At 42.7% G+C, this 18147-nt stretch overlaps 1 long non-coding RNA gene across 1 annotated transcript; it reads left to right on the forward strand.

The window, feature by feature from the left end:
• The first annotated feature begins 10741 nt into the window (after positions 1–10741).
• LOC134808698 (uncharacterized) lies at positions 10742–17431 on the forward strand. The gene is made up of 2 exons (XR_010152108.1): positions 10742–13283; positions 13415–17431. It is a non-coding gene; the product is annotated as an uncharacterized LOC134808698 (long non-coding RNA).
• Positions 17432–18147: the final 716 nt, after the last annotated feature.

Below are 18147 nucleotides of genomic sequence, written 5' to 3' on the forward strand. Positions count from 1 at the left end.
TGGAGAGGACCCCAGGTGAAGCACAACCCTGGAACTGCTCATTCTCTGTGCCCCGGATATGTATCTAGGGAAGTGGATGCCCTTGCCTTATGACAGATCTGCCCACCCAGCTACTCATTTGTAATACATGGCTTTTAATGCTTTGAAGTGAATTTATTTTACACCTAATTTGTTGAGAGTTTTTATCATAAAGCGATGTTACTTTTTGGAAAAAAGTTTTCTTCGTCTATTTAAATGTTATGCTTGATCCTGGGTCTGTCGTTCGGATCAGAAGCTGACAGGTGCATCCATTCCTAGAGGACAGCATGAGAACATCAGTTCTCACATTCTGTGAACATGACCTGCTTATGATGTCCACTCTGAGTGTCTGACTCCCTGAAGTAAATTGTGGCCCAGGAACTGTCATCTGCTGTCTTCACTGAATTAGGCCAATTGTCTGGGAAAATGCGTTTTATATATATGTGATGATAAATAAGCCCTAACTACAACTTCTTTAGCTATGTCTGAGTGTGCCTGGGGCCCCTTTCCTACAGGATCTCTCTGTTTCAAAGACAAAGTCCAGCTAACAGGAAGCCCAATTGCCCTTTACAAATGTAAGAACATGTTTGTTTTCTATATGAATGTCCAATTATAGAGGAACATGAGTCATTGTGACATGAAAGGCCTTCTGGGGTGAAAGAAGAGAAAAAAATAATAAATACGAACAATCAGAGCATGCCCCAGCAGCCTTTCCACAAAGCTGAGCATTAGGGAATGACTTTTCATGTTTTATGCCATTCATTTGTCACAAAAACCATATAAGGTTGTGGGGGAAAGTTAAATATTAAATTTGAATTCAATTGAACATGGACAAAAGCAATGGTCATTAAGTCCCAGAACAGATTGCATGAGCCACTTGAAGCATTCGTCCAGCAGTGTTTTGGAGAAATGTCTATTTCAACCTATTCCTATGTGTTAGTTATTGAAAAACAACAGACAATTGCAAAAACAAGATAACCTTTTCAAGTCCCTTGAGCCCAGTTGTGAATAGCCCTCGTGACTGGGCCTCATGCCAAACAACTCATTACAAAAAGAACTAGGGCCCTAGGCCACACCGAAAGTTCCTAAGACCTCTTCTTGTCTGCACAGACGGGTGACCTACTCTGCAGTCGAGGCTATTGCTTCCCGGTCTGGTAATGAATCCTCTGCAGTCTGGTGAGCATAAATATGTATATATGTTTCCCTTCTCCCCTTCCCATTGCAATTTGCTTATTATAGCTGCAGTGCCATTTATGTGAGATAAAGCTTGTTTACCCTTAAAGGTTTTTTGTGTGTGTGTTTTCTTCTCTCCTTGCATGTCTCTCATACAGAACAGAGGTTCATTTTACAATTCTCTATAAAGATGAAAATTGAGGCTGATAAAGATGCACTGGTATGCTAAGACATAGTTAGTAGCTGGCAGAGTCACCACTGTGCCTTGAAGAAGACATATGCTCAACTACTAGACAGCTGGGCCAGGAACCACAGAGTGGTGAGGAAGTCCTGGTAAAAGTTGAGAAAAATGATAAGAAGAGAGTTTGACCCTGGAAGGCTGCTGTCAGGGACTTCGTCAGCTTCTCCGTTGTGCCTGGTTTGGCGCATTGGCATCATTCACACCTCTAGGTTAAGAATAGACTCATTTCCTCCTGGGGAGGGGACAAGGCTTTTCATGGTAAGACCATGAAACACCAGAGGCTTGGAATGTAGAGCTTAGATGAGGAAATCTCCATCCTTCAGAGACTTGGGCACGTGGAGGACATGGGTGTTTATGGTGAAAAAGATTTTAGGCCTCTGATATCAAATTTAATGTGGAGGTAGAGAATAATTAATCCATGAATACATTCAAGGCCTTCACGATATCATATCAGCTGTAAGACAACAGCACCCACTTTTATTAATAATCTTTATGAAGAGCATTATCCCAGAGAATTCCCAAAGAAAATACTCAGCCTACAAATGAGAAAACAAAGCTTTGTGATGTCAAATGGCTGCTCAGAAAAACACAGGTAAGAATGAGAATCTTCCACGGTGAGGGTTGCATGAAATTCCCTTTAAGCTACCTGAGGCTCTATGTCTGTCCCTGACATAGGGAGAAGGGCATGGGGAAGCCTGACTTTCTTTCTATTTTAGAGACAGGGCACAGGATAAGATACCCTAAGACAACCCTTTTGACTTAAAGCAACTTAATTGGGTCTTTTAAAACCTTAAAGGGAGTCTTGAGAAACAACTACAGCAACCCCACACCTGACAAAGGTGTCAGTGCTCGGGGACTCCAAGGTGAGAGAAACCCCTCACAGGGCCAAGGAATTGAGCGGATTAACTGAGGGAACAGAAAACTCAAATAGGTATAAATCAACTGAAAGGTAACTCAAATATATCAGTTGAAAAATTGAAATAGAAACATATTTATTTGCCACATAGCTAGCAGATTGACAAAAAAATTAAAAGAATGTTGACATCCAAGAGGGTCTGGATACATAAAAGCAGATAAATTCAGAAACTGCTATTTACAGTATACCTTTCACAACCCTTTTGGAATATATTCCGGCTTTACCTATTAAAACTTTACACTTTCCTACTGTTTCACTGAGTAATCATTTTCCTGGGAGACTATAATCTACAAGGGATTAGTAAATGTTGTGAGCTAGATTGCATTCCCTTCCTAAAAATTATATGTTCGTGTCCTAACACCTAGTGCCTCAGAACGTGACTATATTTGAACATATAGCCTCTGCAAATGTAGTTAAGTTTAAATGAATTAATTGGGGTGCATCCTAATTCCAGATGACTGGAGCCCTTATTAGAAGAGGGAGGAAGGACAGAAAAGCACAAGAGAAGATCTTGTGAACACAGAGATAGTAGATGATGATCTACAAGCCAAGGATGGAGACCTCAGAGAAACCACACAGCCAGTAGCTTGAGGTTGGATTTCTAACTTCCAGAATTGTGCGACATTCAATTTTTGTTGTTAAAGAACTTCAGCCTGTGGTACTGTATCATGGAAGTCATAGCAAACCGTTACAGCCTATTAGGACACAGATAAGATGTTCCCTGTAGCGGCTGGGTGCTGTGGCTTACACCTGTAATCCAACACTTTGGGAGGCCGAGGCTAGTGGATCACGACGTCAGGAGATTGAGACCATCCTAGCTAACACGGTGAAACTCTGTCTCTACTGAAAAAAAAAACCACACACACAGAGAAAAAAAGTTAGCCGGGCGTGGTGACAGGCGCCTGTAGTCCCAGCTACTCAGGAGGCTGAAGCAGGAGGATGGCATGAACCCAGGAGGCGGAGTGCAGTAAGCCGAGACTGCGCCACTGCACTCCCACCTGGGCGACAGAGCGAGACTCCGTCTCAAAAAAAAAAAAAAAAAAAAAGTTACTCCCTGTAGCATGGCTGAAGTGGAAATAGAATTTATTATGTCAGGCTCCACCAGTATTAAAAGCCTAAATTACTGAGGGAAAGGCCCCCACTTATGGAATCTTATGAAGACATATGAGGGCACAGCTCCTGTCCTGATGGGGCTATAGAGGTGGGCTCTGGGAGACACATGTAAAGAGTTATATAAGACCCTTTTGCATCACTCCCACTTTTTGGGTAAAACGTCTCTCTAGTAACAGTGTGAACTTCTAAGAATTAGAGAAGGTCTGGCAAGGCAGCGAAGCTGCCTGCTACAGGAAGTATCTGGGGTGGGTAGATATAACAATAAAAATAATACCAACATGCAAAGATACTCACAACCTAATGTAAAGTAAAAACAACACAAAAGTGTTTCTTTTGGCATTCCTGCAAGCATATGACCGGTGACTGTGCGCCTAAGTTGCCATTATGGACTAATGGGGGCCAGATTCCTCTGGGAATGAACTGTGGGTCCTTAATTGAGAAAGCCCTAAAACGGTTTCTGGGGAATCCTCACATTTGGGTCAGAGTCCTGGGCTTCCCGGTCTTTTCCATTTGGAGACCTCTCTGTGCCCACCTTGACTCCAGTCTAGCACGGGCCATGGTTGTTGGCATGGTGCACCTGCCTTTTGTTCAATGAGATGGAGAAGTTGGACTCATCAAACAGCTCCTCAGGGATCTCCTGAATAGAGTTCTGCAAAGAAAGTGCCTGGAAGCCTGGCCAAGAGGCATCAATGGCATCCTGGCTTTCCCCACAGGGGAAATTCCAGTTAGAAAGTCTACTTCCCAGATCAGGCATATGGGAGCATTTGCATAGACCTCCAGCCACGAAGAAAACAAGATGACAGCTTGAAGCCTTAGAATAAACGTCTGAACAGACAAAGATGACCCCCAGCACTCACCTTCCCCTCCTGCCAGCTGTAACCTGCGGTATAAATTTGACAGACTTTTAGCCTCCGAATACCTGGAAACCTGCTCCTGTCAAGAAAGGACCCATTATCTCTTTATTTCCCACAAGACGTGGAGATGACGGGTGTGTGGCTACTGAGATGATATCAAAGGTGAGACCTGGCCTGGATAGGCCTGCCATGGGTGGCCTTGTGTTATCTATGGGTAACCCTTTCCAAATGACCAGAAGAGCCAGCGGTGCAGAATCAGCAATGTCTCCATCATAAAAAAAAATCTCTCAGTTCAAGCCTTCCTGAGATGAGAGCCTCAGAAATTCAAGACATAGCAGTAGAACATCTTGCTGTCTTCAGAGTCTCCTTAGTAAATACAAGGCTGTCTCTAGAATGAGGGCTGCAGGTTACCAGAGTTCTAAACTTTCTTTGAGTTTGTAACTAAGGAAGTGAGGTCACTTCGAGATTCCATCACCTGGGCTCCTGTGCGGGAAATGCACGAGGGGAAAAGAAAAGGCACCCACAATAATTTTAAGGATAAACAGCATTTATCCCAAGTGTATGGCAATACAGACATTAAAAGCAAATAATATAATAAGCAAATTTCAATGGGAAGGAGAGAAAGAAAATATATATATGTATATTTATACATAAATATACATATATATATACACATATATATATAAATATACATATATATATGTATATTTACACTCACCAGACTATGGAGGATTCATTATCAGACTGGGAAACAACAGCCTGGGCTCCAGAGTCGGCCACCTGTCCACGTACAGATGAGGAGAGGTCTCATGAAAGTTCGGCACAGTCTGGGACCCCAGCTCTTTTTGTAATGAGTTGTATGGCATGAAGCACAGTCACAGGTGCCCTTCACAACTGGGCTCAAGGAACACAAAAGATCAACTTGTTTTTGCAGTTGTCTGTTGTTTTTTCAATCACTAATGTATAGGAATGGATTGAAAGATTTCTCTGAAACAGCGCTGGATGAACACCTCAAGGGGCTCATGCAACCTGTTCCAGGACTTGGTGACCATTGTTTGTGTCCATGTTCAATTGAGTTCATATTAAATATTTAACTTTTCCTCCATATTAGATTCCCAATTCTCAGAACCATGTCCACCGCCACAGGGCCTGGCTGGGAATATTGTCACTCATAGAGTTTAGAAGATGGAATGCTGATCAGTGGTGATGCTAGGGTGTTGGGTGAAGGCAGCTGGGACAGTCCCTCCAGGTTGACAGAGGAGTTGGCCTCTCTTGTGGAGTCCTTGGCATGTCATTTCCCCTTTGGGTCTCTGTTTTCTTATGTGGAAAATGTAGGAATAATGAGCCTATTGGGCAGGCCTCACAAGGCGATGATGGGGCTCAGAGAGAAAGAGAATATGAGGGTGCTTGTGTCTGGCTCATCCTGAGAGGGATGATGGCGAGAGCAATCCTGACAGCCACATTAAACCGAGGTGTTAAAAGTCCTTGTGAGGTAGTTGGGTCCCACCACAATTTCCAGTTGAGGAAACAGCTCAAGAAAACCCGACTGCATGCCCAAAATGACACATCCAGGGAGTGTTGGACCTGGGAGTGAGTCTAGAGTCAGAGCTCACTGGAGGTGGTCATAGCATTGGACAAGCTGACTCAGGCCACTTATCCGTGTCCAAGGTTAGCGTGGCTGCGGCATAACTGAAAGAAGCATATTTTCACTGACCTTGTCCCTCATCCTAGCAGATGGAGACCTACAAGTTGTGTACCCTGTAGTGGAGTCCCAGAGAGCCCAGATGAGGCTGTGACAGCAGAAGGTGAATGTGCCTATGGTGGGGAAGGGCTCCAGGGTTTCAGAGAACAGAGCTTATTTCTCCCAGCTGGAAACCTCCAACTCAAAAAAGCAGAGGGCCTTTCTACTCCAGCCCTTTTCTCCTGGGGCTGCAGTGCCTAAAACACCTTCATTAGACAGAGCAGAGCAAGGCCTGGGAGAGCTGGGCTCCGTGTGGCTTTTAAAACAGGTGGAGCCAGGGACCACATGACCTTGTGGCTTTTAAAATCCCCCCAAGGAAGTAATTATGGCGAGGTTGGTGGCCATAGAGGCCAGCTAATGGGAAGACATAGAGAAATGGGAAAAGGCAGCTGAGGGTTCTCAGCTACTCCAAGTGGGTAACCTAGGTAGAGGGTGCCAGGAGGCAGGGGCTTATAAGATTTCAGGGGACAGGACTTGGGTGGGCACCTGAGAGCAGGTGCTCCTCACCACTACCACTCTGATGGTGCAGGTGTCATGCCCTCTCTGGGGACATTCCTCACTGATGTGGTGATGCTGGACATTCCCATGAAGGAGTGTGTGGATGTGAGTGAGCCTGGAGCAGACAGGTCAGGGACCAGGATCCTGAGGCCTGGGAGAAGAGAGTCTTGAACTGAGCTCCTAGATCTCAGTCCTTGCCAAAATTTTTTGCGAGGGCCTCACAGCCCTCCCCACCCCACAAACAGGGTATTTTACTCATGAGTGATGGAGGCTCCACAGCAGCCATCAGTCCCACTCCCTGAGTGGTGAAGCTGCAGAGCTGCAAGGCCTGTTTTGTGCACATTCCCTGACCCTGGTGGCTCTGATGGTGGTGAAGCTTGGAAATCGCTGGAAATGGAGGCTACTTATGGACCAGCGGACCTTTCTGATGGTCTTTGGCTTTCTGTCTTCCAGAGAAATGTGATCAAAACCCAGAAAAACTGAAAGGTGAGCAGTAGCTGAAGTACTGACTTTGCGGGAGGGTGGAGGTGGAAATCAGAAATCACCCTGGGCAGGACATTCCCTGGTCCCTTCTTCCGCATCTAAGATTTATTGAAAGGGAGTAATACACAGAGAAGGAGGAGACCTATCCTAATGCAGAGTGCAATCAGGGGAGTGAAGTTGATGACAACTTCCTAGAGGAAGGGCCGTCTACATTCAACTCTTAGAACCAGTTAGGGCTCCATGATATTGGAGGGGAGGTGAGATCCCCTTAAAATAAACAAGCCAGAGACCAGCCCTGCTCCCTTCTTCTTTTATAAGTCCCCTACAGAGTCTTTCACCCAGGCCCTGTCAGCATCCTGTCTTTCCCTCTGTCTCCAGAAGATTAAAGTCCTCCTGGAGATGCAGCGGTTCCAGATAGCTGGAAACCATCATCATCTTCAGACTCAAGAGGAATTTCGGGCTTGGTTCCAAGCCTGGAGCAGCACAATCAGAATAAAAGCCAAAGACCTAGCAGATGAGCATAGGGTAGGAGGGGAGACTGTCTTGCCACCAGCCTCACACAGCCTGTGGCCATGGTTCCCTGGCTGGCATCAGGTCCTGTTGCACCTGGATTCCAGCTGCTGGGGAGGAAATGGGGGACCAGAGGTGTGGCTTCTGGAACCTCACAGCTGTCACTCTTCTCTGAAGTTGCTAGCCATGAAGAACAGTCTGTGATAAAATCTCAGAGCCATTAAGTGCCTGTTGTTGGAATTGCTTTCATGGCTCATTGAAGTTTGTACTAAGCATGGGCTCTGGAAGTCAGGCAGCTCGAATAGGGTCCCAGCCTCACCATTGACCAGCCCTGCGAGTGGGGCAGAAAGCTCACTGCTCTGGCACTTGAGGCATCACGTCATAAATTTAATGCACCCAATTCCCTTTTGACTGTTACCTACCTTTCTCTATAATCACCATGACCTGATCTCTGCTAGCATTTCCTTTAAATGGATAAACATATGTTATATAGTATATATTATTATTCCTCATGATTTTTTTGCTATATTGTCTCTTTCCACTCATATGAGATATTTACAGCAGTTTAGTTCATAGAAACACAAAGTAGAAGAGTAGTTTCCAGGGACTACACAAAGGGCAATGGGAGGGGAGTGTTGTTTACTGGGTACAGAGTTTCAGTTTTAAAAGATTGAAAAAAAGTTCCTTATGAACGTGGACAATGGTTGCAAAACAATGTGAATGTATTTAATTTCTTTAAACTGCACAAAAAAAATACTAAAACGGTTAATTTTATGTATTTTTATATTTTACTAAAAGGTAAAAACTACTTTCCAAAATGAACAGACTATAGCTATTTGCAACTGGTGGGTGAATATCACAAATGTAATGTTGCATAAAAGAAAGCAGACATGCCAGCTTGGGCAACATGGTGAAACCTTGTCTCTACCAGAAATACAAAACAATTAGCCGGGCATGGTGGTGCAAGGCTGCGGTCCCAGTGACTCAAAAGGCTGAAGTGGAAGGATATCTTAAGCCTGGTAGGCAGAGGTTGCAGTGAGATCATGCCACTGCACACCAACCTGGGGAAAAGAAAGAAAGAAAAAAGAAGAGAGAAAGAAAGAAAGAAAGAGAGAAAGAAAGAAGACAGAAAAGGAAAGAAAGAAAGAAAACAGAAAAGGAAATAAAGAAAATAGATGTACAAGTATACATACTATATAATTTCATTTATATAAAATACTACAATCAAATAAAACTGAGGTTCTGACTTCCACTAAGTGTGGAGTAGCTTGTTGAACTCTCACAAATAACAATGATGAAACTTGAATAAAATATATTATTATAGAAAAACGCCTATGCGTAATACATATATGATATGTGTGTTTAACAACTGAATGAAGATTTCAGCTATGCCCACTGTAGCGGAGATAAGCATTGGTTTGACACTAGCCCAATGAACTCTGTTTATAAAACAAAAGTCTTCAAGGTAAAACAACAAAATCCAGAATTTCTATTCTATAATTATCATTTATAGTTTCTAGTACACAATTTAAAAATTCATAAGACTTGTAAAGAAACGTGAAAATGTCATCCATACACAATATCAAAAGCAGGCAGTAGAAGCTATCCCAGGATGTTGCAATCAGCAGACAAGAATTTGAAGGCAGTTTTTATGAATATGTTCATGGGGAAAAAAGAAAATATTCTCTTCATAAACAAACAGATGTGGAACTTCAGCAGAGAAATGAACTTATATATAAAAAAACTAATAGATAAGGAAATGAAAAAAATCTTTTGAGTTTAGCCACAGATTTAAAACAGAAGACACAGCAATAAAAATTATCCAGTCTGGGGAAAAAAAAGGTACAAAAAGTTTAAAGGAAATGAACAGAGCTCTCGAGACCTGTGGAATGACTGAGTCTAAGGAGAAGGGAGAGACAAAAAAAATTAAATAGGGAACAAAAGTAAATCAACAACGAATAGCGGAATACTTCCAAAAACTGTCCAAATACCTAAATATTTATATCCAAAAGGTCAATAAATACAAAACAAAATACAAATAAAACCACAGCAAGGCCATATCATGGTTTATGAAACAGGCAATGCAGGGCTTTTGCTTGACTTGCTATGATATCTAATTGCTACTATTTATGGATACTATGGAAATAAATAATAAATAGAATGGGAGATAGGTTATTCTCAGAGTTTTTTTTTTTTTTTTTTGCAAAGATGACTGTTATTAAAGGTAGATGACTTTCCAGCATGTCGAAAGGGGCGTGGCAGGGGAGGGGCGAGGAGGAGGAGGGTCGGGGCTGAGGGAGGGGCCCTGCAAAGGTCTGGGCCCGCCCAGCTCCCCGAGAGCAAGCGTTATGGCAACGCTGGGCAGGCTGTCGGAAGCTCCCGGGCTCTGTCTTGTCAGAGAGAAATCAAACTTCAGGCACAAATAGTCGTGCAACTGGCAAGTGGGGAGACTGTGTCACAATTACAAGTGAGACCACCTGCCCTGGCCACGCTGTCTCCTCGCACGCAGGAGAAGTTTGGGAACAGATAGGCTCCCCTCAGCAGGGCGGAATTGCACTGGAAACATGGAGGGGCGGAGGAGAAGATGAAATTTTCCCCGCAGTGTTGGAACTGTAGTCTCAGAGAAGATGAAATTTTCCCCGTAGTGTTGGAACTGTAGTCTCAGATCCACTCCCAGGCTTTTTGTCGAGGCAGTCGGACTATAATCCCAGCATGCGCTGGGCTTAGGGGAGGTGCCCAGCCCTGGAGGAAGGGTCAACAGGGTGGGTCCCTTGCAAGGCATCCTGGGAGTCATAGTCCTTAAACGGTTTCCAGCACGTTGATCGGAAGGCTACCGAACTACAATCCCAGCATGCACCGGGATTGGGGCGGTGTGTAACCCTGGAGGGAAGGATAGAGAGGCTCGTCCCTGGCCAGGGATGCTGGGAGTTATGGTCTCTTAAAGGTTTCCAGCGATGGCCCCCGGCCTGCAGACTACAATCCCAGCAGCACCGGGCTTCGAGGCGGTGTGTAGCACTGAAGGGAAGGACAGGGAGGTGCGACCTTTGCCAGGCGTGCTGGGAATTATAGTCTCTTAACAGTTTCCAGTCAGTTGGTCTCAGGGCTACCTGACTACAGTCCCAGCATGCGTTGGGCTTGGAGGCGGTGCGCAGCCCTAGAGGAAGGATTGGGACGGCGGGTACCTCGCAAGGCATCCTGGGGGTCATAGTCCTTTAAGTATTTCCAGCCCATTGGTCGCGAGGCTAACGGACTACAATCTCAGCATGCGCTGGGTTTGGGGGCGGTGTGTAGTATGGAAGCGAAGGATAGGGAGGCGCGTCCCTAGCTAGGAGTGCTGGGAGTTATGGTGTCTTAACGATTTCCAGCCCATTGGTCGCCGACCTGCTAACTACAAAACCAGCATGCGCTGTCTGTCCTCCCCCGTGGTGCGCAGCCCTGGAGGGAGGGACAGGGCGGTGTGGACCTGGTCCTTTCCTAAGCGATGCCACATGCTGATTCTGTGCCAACCCCTCGCCAAGGGAGTCCGCAGAAGGACTTAGGGGCAGGTCTAGGCTGGGTGATGAGGACGGTGTGACCCTGCGAAGTGCACCTCCGTTGCTCAAATCGGAGGTGTCTGGTCCTCACTGCACAGCCCACTGCACATCTCGGTGTCCTCTCAGATACACACCCGCGGGGGGTTTCCAGAGCATCGCACCTCTTCCAGCCCAGGAAGCCGCTTGCTCTGCTAAACTCCATGGGAACTGAGACATCCACCTGCTGCGTGGCCCACCCGTGAGCAACTCCATAGCTTTCAGGGGGTGATGCGGGCTGTGGCTCCTTCGTGAAAATGTCACCGTCTGCAGCGCCTTTCTTGTGATATAGAACTTGACGCGTGAGAGAGGGTATTTATTGGGTTACCCAGGATCTGCTAACAGCAGAGGAGAAAACCACAATTCCCAGGCATAAGAATCTACCTAAAGATGATGGTTTAGATATTTTACAGTTGAAATCACCAGCCTTATCTCAACTGAGTCCTGACTGACGAGTGTCTCAAAAACGCAGTTGGTGACCTGATCCCTCAGGAACAGGTGGTGCTCCAGCTTTGTGGGGATGACTTTCAAGGTGCAGAGCACTTGAGCAGTATTTGAAGTCATTCATGTTTTACATCTCTGCTTTGGATGGAAAGTTGATCACCCACAGCCGTTGGGGATGTACCTTAATATACTGGGGCTTATCAGTTAAATTTTTCTGTCTAGACAATGAAAACCCAGAAATTCCACTTGCAGGTAGCCTCTTAATAATCGACGTCCCTAAGTTCCTTATGTCCTCAGGATGGTTCCTTTTGTTCCCAGATGTTACCAACTTTCATCATGCATCTAATCTGTACAAACCTGTGTATTTCTCTATGTGAAAAGAATACTTTGTTCAAATTACATGTTCTTATAATTTTCACTTGTGATTAGTGAGTATAGGACACTATTAAAAAACCTGAAAAACCTCATCATAGCAATTGAATCACGTTACTGTACTTTATGAGGAATTAACCCCTTCAGGATTAATTACACATGGGTTCATCAGCACATTTGTAAAGAAAGGAAGAAAAACTGTATGGCCTTTATAAAATTGGAAAAATAAAGAACTATATATAGGGAGACCACAGAACAAAACTAGGGCCATTCTCTTATTTTAAATAGACTCTATGGGGTCGAATGCCTGCATTCTTAAGCTATCCTGCAATATTCTCATCCTACTCTTCACTGTGTATTTAGGTGGGGTTTTCTGAATTCACTTGTCCAGAGCGTTAGTGGGGATGTTGTAACGTGAGGGTATCCATCGTCTATCATCTTAATAATTAATGAAGAGAAGAGCCTTGAGATCTGTGTTCAGATGCACTGCTGCTGAGTATGTGCCTGCAAAGACACTGCCCACAGCGGTGGCCTCAGAAATTTGAACCTGATGCCACCACACCTGCTGTTCACAGATCTAGGTGCTCCTTGTGATTTGAGTCTCCTGCTTAGATTTGTGGTTGTGAACCTGCTATGCTCACCGCATTTATGGTAGTATCTTTTGTGTTGCCTTTTCTATTCCATTTGTTTCCTGGTAACTCACTGTGTAACTGCAATTCAGAGAATATGTGCGGATTCCACCCCCCACTACCTAAGTCACTGTACACTGCTCACATTTGTGTCATGTTGTCAGACTCCACGCACTTCCTCTCTAATGGAATTTGTGGAAGAAATATAGTTACCTGCAGATCTCCTCAGTGTAATGTGGCTGGGATTGATTACGAAGATGGGCATGTTGTCCTTGGCCTCACTGACATTATTCAAAATACCTTTCCCATATTTTGAAGTTTGATACTACTTTGTTAATGTGAACACTTGCCATAGCAGGCTCTATTAAATATCTTTGTGAATTTAACTGTCAAAACAACTTATGAAGTAGGCACATGATCCCCATTTTACAGGTGAGGAAACCAATGTTCCAGGATTTTGAGTAATTTAATGAATTTTACACAACTTTCTGGTGCATTTTGAATCTTAAGTTGAATCTCTGCCTCCACAGTGTGTGGGCTTACCTCCTTTTCTATTTTGTGCCTCTCTTCTAGCATCTGCAAGCGTACATGTTTTATTTTTAGTACATCTACTACTTGATGGTAGGAAACTTGACAAACAGGTCCTTAGTGGGAGAGAAAACTCACTGGCATTTGTCCTTCTCTCTGCTGCTTCTTACCCTGGCAGGTGTGAGATTTATCAGGTGAGATGGAGCAGTGGTAGATCCTGACCAGTCCTCACCTGGAATATTTGTTATTATAAAAAAAAAGTCCTCTCACTTTTTACAAGTGTAATTTCTTTGCCTTAAAGTTTTGTCTGGGCTTTCTCTTACAGGTTCCTGCGAATGAAGTTGCAAATATTGATGAAGATAATACTACTGCCTTGCTGTCAAACAGTAACAGTCACTTTTTTTTGTATCTCCAATTATAAATGCAATACATACTGTAAAAAGAAAAGAACACATCATAAATATCTTTATAAAGTAAAATTCTTGGCTGGTGGCCGGGAGAAGTGACTCATGCATGTAATCTCAGCACTTTGTGAGGCCGAGGTGTGTGGATCATGAGGTCAGGAATTTCAGACCAGCCTAGCTGACATGGTGGAACCCCGTCTCTACTAAAAAATACAAAAATTAGCTGGTCTTGGTGGCGGGTGCCTGTAATCCCAGCTACCCACGAGGTTGAAGCAGGAGAATCACTTGAACCCAGGAGGTGAATGGTGCAGTGAGCCAAGATCGTGCCACTGCACTCTAGCCTGGGCAAGAGAGTGAGACTCCATCTCAAAAACAAAACAAAACAAAAACTTGGTTGGCCTAGTGGCTCAATCCCAGCACTTTGGGAGCCCAAGGCAGGTGAATTGCTTGAGCCCAGAAGCTCAAGACCAGTGTGGGCAACATGGTAAAACCCTCTCTCTACAAAAATACAAAAATTAACCAGTTATGGTGATGTACATCTGTATTCCCAGCTACTAGGGAGGCTGAGGTGGGAGGATTGTTTGAGCCTAGGATGCCAAATTTGCAGTGAGCTGTAATCACACCACTGCGCTTCCATGTGGACAACAAAGTGAGACCCTGACTCAAAAAATAAAGACATAATAAACTGAAAGTCCCCTTTATTCCCTTCTCTTCAAACTCACTTTTTTTAATTTGAAAAAACTGTTAAGAGGTTGTTTTTTATTCTTCTGGCTAAGTTGTATAAATTTCTTTTTTTTTTTTTTTTTTTTTTTTGAGAAAGCGTCTCGCTGTGTTGCCCAGGCTGGAGTGGAGTGGCACAATCTCGGCTCACTGCAAGCTCTGCCTCCCGGTTTCACGCCATTCTCCTGCCTCAGCCTCTCGAGTAGCTGGGACTAGAGGTGTCCACCACCACGCGCGGCTAATTTTTTGTATTTTTAGTAGAGACAGGGTTTCACCGTGTTAGCCAGGATGGTCTTGGTCTCAATATCCGCCCCCCTGATCTGCCCACTTCGTCTTCCCAGAGTGCTGGGATTACAGGCGTGAGGCACCGCGCCCTGCCTGTTCTATAAATTTCTAAGTGATACACATAAAGTTTATTTTAAAATTTACATCACACTACATTTTCTTAAATCTACTGTTTCTCCAGGTGTATTCTATCATCTATCTATCTATCTATCTATCTATCTATCTATCTATCTATCATCTATCTATCTATGACAAGGCCTTGCTCTGTCACCCAGACTGGAGTTCAGTAGCTCAATTATGGCTCACTGCAGACTCAAACTCTCAGGCTCAAATGATTTTCTAACTTCAGCTTCTGAAGTAGCTGGGAGTACAGGTGCATGCCACTACTCCTGGCTAATTGTTAGTTTTTTTTTTTTTTTTTTCTTTAAACAGGGTCTCACTCTGTCACCTGGGCTGGAATGCAATGCACAATCACAGCTCACTCTAGCCTTGACGACTCAGGCTCAGGCAATTCTCCTGCCTCAGCCTCCTGAGCAGCTGGGACCACAAATGTGTATTAGCACACTTGGCTGTTTATTATTATTTGCAGAGACAGGGTCTCCCTATGCTGCCCAGGCATGTTGTGAACTCTTGTGCTTAAGCAGTCTGCTACCTCGGCCTCCCAAAGTGCTGGAATTACAGGTGTGAGCCACCACAACTTACTCAGCCTTTTTACTTTGTGTAAGAATAGCATCAGTGTATTAAAAATATAACGGAAATTATTTATGGTGTCTTTTCAATTCTTATCCATTAAAATTCTCTTGTTAGAGCCTTTTATTAATGGTTATACTGTATTTTCTGTGAAATTTTACTGTCATACACTACATGCCAATGATTCAAGGTACCCGAACTTCATGACTGCACAGTCACAGTAGAATATTTTAGTTATCTAAAAAATATTTTTATAAATGATATATCAAGTTTATATGCAAGGTAGCCTGGTCTGGTAGCAGGTGCTTGTAATCTCAGTGAAGGCTGAGGCAGGAGAATGGTTTGAACTCAGGAGGCGGAGGTTGAAATGAGCCGTCGTCTCGCCACTGCACTTCAGCCTGGGTGACAGAGTGAGACTCTGTCTCAAAAAAAGAAAAAAAACTTTGCTTGCAAGATTTTATGAGTAAATATGTTTCTTGTTTTTCTTTACAATTCCATATTACTGTCTCGATTATTTAGAATAGGTTTCAGGGCAGCTGTTGATTTTATTTTCGGTTTTACGTATGTATTATAACATTGGATGTTATAATTTCCAACTCTGCCTGTACACTTCAAGTCAATGTGGATTTTTAAAAAAATTTTAATAGTACAAACTATTCATAGATTCAACTTCATAATGTTAAAAGCAATGGCAGCTCCTGGTTTAAAAAGGGAACGGTGGAAGCAGCAGGCCATTTTATTTAAAATCGCGTTAGGTTTTTCGGATGGATGATAGTTAAGATCATTAAATCCCATTACTGCTTCTAAGATTTCCACAAAATAGCACATTAAATCCTCAGTCCTAAGCAATCACGACAGAGATTCAAAATTGCCTCTCAATGTCAAGGTAAACAGCGCACTGTCTTCTCTTCCAGTAAAGGAACATCATTTGATATGCAAGGGAGAATAGCAATCAGACACTTACAAGATCCTGCTGTAGAAATAACTTCCATGTTTTCATCCGCCATGTGTATCCTCACCTCTGTCTCCCATGCAGTAACACTATCAGTTTCCTCATCTGTCCTTTCTACTTTCTTTGAAAGAGCATGCTGATTGCAGACAATACACGACAGAGGCATTTCAAATCAGAAAGCAGTTTCTTGAGATATACGTGATTTTAGTTTTAAGTAGAATGTCCTGAAGAGTTTTAGTTACAATACCACCTTCAAGAGGATGGTGGTGAAATTCATAGTAAACATTTGGCAAAATATAGGTTATGAGGCAGCCATCTCCTAGAAACACTTCATCGGGGTTTATATATGAAATGTGAAGTATCGTAGGTTTAATCCTGGCACAGAACCAAAACTGAATGCATTGCACTTGAACAGCTGACCAGTCCCCAGCACAGGTCCATATCAAGAAACGGAGAAGAAAGAATCCTTTTAACCACAGAAAGGTCTTCATTTGCCCAAATTGAAAACCAAATTTCACTCAGGAAACCAATGTTGGGTTTAATTAAAATATAAATCGGTCATACGTTTTCAAAATTAAATTATATATGTGTTTGTTTGTCTCTATAAATATGTCCCCAACTTTGCTCATGGCTTATCTTCCATATTTTTTGGCTGATTTTCAGTGGCTGTCTTTTCTTGTGTGGATGAATAGTCAATGAAATAGTCTTAATTTCACAATGTGTTTAATTATAAATCTATACTTCCTTTGTGTGAGAGAAAATCTTTTGCGAACAAAATTTAATTTTTGGAAAGCTTTATAAGTCCATATCTTTCCTTTTAAAAATTGCGATTGTGGTAAAAACACATAATGTAAAATTTACCATTTTAATTCTTTTTAAGTGTATATTTCATTAGCGTTAAGTACATTCACATAGTTATGCAAAAGACCTGCGGAACTTCTGTGTCTTGCAAAACTAACATTAAATGTCTTTTAAGACAATTGCCCATTTTACCATCTCTTGAGCCCTTGACAAACACCATTCTAACTTTTTTTTTCCTATGAGTTTGTCTACTTAAGATACCTGATTATGAATGGAATCATAGACTGTCACTTTGTTCCTGGCTTATTTCAGTTAACGTGATATTCTCCAGAATTATCATATAATGTGACTTTGTAAAGACTGAATAATATTCCACTTTGTGTATGTGCCACTTGTTATTAATCTGTTCATTGGTCAAGGGACATCTGGATTGTTTCTGCCTTTTGGCTTGTGTTAGTAATGTTGCAATAAATTTGGGTGTGCAAATATCTCTTCCGGATCATGTGTTGTATATTTTAAATACATAGCCAGAATGGGGTTTGCTGGATTGTATAATAATCTCATTTTAAATTTTTTGAAGAGCTTTCATACTTTTTTAAAAATAGGTTTGAGGTGATAGATTATTGTGACTTTTCTTTGTATTTTTCCAGAAGAGAGTTGTCGAATATCCTTTTAAATGCCTAGTCATTTCTATGTCTTCTTTGGAGAAAGTCATTTCAAACATGTGCCATTCTAAATCAAGTTATTAACTTGTTTTGTTGTTGAGTTTTAGGAATTTATATATTTTGAAAATTAACACCTACCAAATATGTGATTAGAAAATATTTTTACTCTTTTTTGTTATATGTATGTATGTATGCATATCTGTAACCCTATACAAGACAGGGTCTTGCTATGTTTTCATGGCTAGTCTCAAAGTTTTGGCCTCAAGTGATTGTTCTGCCTTGGCCTCCTAAAGTTGTAGAATTGAAGGCATGAGACACCATGCCTAGCTTTCACCCACTTATTAGGTGACGTTTGTATGGCACTAAATGTTTTATTTGATGTGTAGAATAGTTGAAGCTTAATGTAGTCCCTTTTTTTGGTCGTTGTTCTTTTCCTTGTTGCTTATGAATTTGATGTCAAACTTAAGGAAAGAGTTTTAAGACTTATGTCATAAACTTTTCCCTTATGTTTACTTCTAAGAATTTTATTAGGTTTTATGTT

This window comes from Pan troglodytes, chromosome 17, assembly GCF_028858775.2.
Source record: "Pan troglodytes isolate AG18354 chromosome 17, NHGRI_mPanTro3-v2.0_pri, whole genome shotgun sequence".
NCBI lineage: Eukaryota > Metazoa > Chordata > Mammalia > Primates > Hominidae > Pan > Pan troglodytes.